We start from the raw sequence: 1,989 nt of genomic DNA, 5'->3' as shown, positions 1-1,989 counted from the left end.
TTGCATCATGCCTCCTCCGAGGTCATTACCCAGCACCATCTGTACATGCTCTAGGGGTAATTTAGGGGCTACAGCTACTATAGCTTTCTCGACTCCGCAGTCGGCAATCAGCTGTACTTCGTGAAGTGGCAACCTGTATTCCTCCCCCACACTGCGTATCCTCACCACTCCCACAGGTGAATCATTAAATTCCTTGGGGAGAATACTCCTGGTTACCATACTTATGTCAGCACCCGTATCTCGAAGAACGGCAACCTCCACTGGGTCTGACTTTCCAAACTTCACGTTGGCCCCGAAAGCGAAGGGATGTTCACCCAACTTCATTTCCCAACCATTCACGTTGGGTCCACTATAATATGGGGTGCGCACAAACACTCTCTCCTCTTCCAACATTAGTCCTATATTTCTTTGGTGCTCCTCACACTCACGGGCATAATGTCCTCTCACACCACAGTTGAAGCATCGGCTGCCTCCCCTGGGCGGCCACTCGCCAGTCCCTCGGGCGGTACCACTTGCCGACGTTCCCTGGGTCCTCCTTGGACTCCCTGTCGTCGCGTCCGGGACTGCAGCACTTGCTCCCGAGCTAGGTTCACTGCCCACAGCTTGGGGCTTCCTCCCTGCGTCTCTTGAGCTCTTGAACCGGGTTACTTCATCGGGCACGCTACTCTTGGGAGAGTCCCCACCCGTCCTCGCTCCTCCTGAACTCTTAAAGTTCCCTCCCGACCTGGGGTAAGGCGAGTGTCTGGGTGGCCCCTCCCTGCTGAGATGTAGCGCCTCCTCGAGCATGTCGGCTCGGTCCGCTGCAGCCTTCAGGTCCTTAATACCTGCTTCTCTCACCCTTACTCGCAACTCAGGATGGAGCACCGATATAAACTTCTCCATCACAATCAGTCGTTTGATATCATCCGCCGACTCTGCTTCCTCCGCCTTCAACCATCGTAGGAATTTCCGTTCCATATCCCTGGCGGTCTCGGCGTAAGTCTTCCCCAACGCTCTTGTACACTCTCTGAACCGCTCCCGGTACATCTCCGGAGTCAGCCGGAATGAGTGGAGCACCGCATTCTTAATTGCGTCGTAACTAGTACACTCCTCTAGGTCCAGCATGTTATAGGCTTCCCGGGCCTCACCAGTCAACCTGCCCTGGACCAGAGCAGCCCAATCATCTTCCGGCCACTCCTTCAGAGTTGCTATCCGTTCAAAGTGTTCGAAGAACGCCTCAGTTTCTTGTGGTTCAAACGTAGGTAAGTCACGTTCCCTTACCTTGAGGTCATCCCGCCGTGCAGGTAGTGAGGGCAGACCACGTTCAACGCGACTCAATTCGACTTCTTTCTTTGCCTTTATCTCCTCCAGTCGCAGTTGTCTCTCTCCTTCTTCTCGCTGCAGTCGAGCTTCTCGCTTACGTTCCTCTCGCTGCAGCTCAGCTGCACGTTCCTCTCGCTGCAGCTGCAGCCGTGCTTCTCGCTCACCTCGCTGCAGCTCAGCTGCACGTTCCTCTCGCTGCATTTGCGCTTCTCTTTCCTCTCGTCGCAGCTGGGCTTCCAGTTGCATCTTCATTATTTCCAGTTGCAGGCTCCTCTTACTACAGCTGGACCTTCCACTGCTCCCATGTTCACTGTGAATTCTCTCCACACTGGTAGGCGCTTGGGGTGGCTCTAATCGGGACGGTTCACCTTTCGACGGCCCCTCTTGAGATGGCTCCTCTCGAGCTGTGAGCTGTGCCATGATCTCTATCCTTCGCTCCGCTACCTTAGTCGTCCTCAACCTGATCCCAAAGTGGTTTGCCACTTGTTGGAGCTGGGCCTTGGTACACAATTCCAAAATTCTCTCGTCCCTTGTGTCAATATATTTCTTTGCTTTGTCCTCCTCCATCTCTATATCATCGAGCATACACGACAGCACAGACAAGTTAGTAGGCACTAATTTCACCTTTTCAACCCCTTAGCTGGTTGAGTAACAGTACCACTGAATTCACTGGCCACACTGTATTAG

Source organism: Procambarus clarkii, chromosome 73, assembly GCF_040958095.1.
Source record: "Procambarus clarkii isolate CNS0578487 chromosome 73, FALCON_Pclarkii_2.0, whole genome shotgun sequence".
NCBI classification, from domain to species: Eukaryota; Metazoa; Arthropoda; class Malacostraca; order Decapoda; family Cambaridae; genus Procambarus; species Procambarus clarkii.
This window is presented reverse-complemented; position numbering follows the sequence as displayed.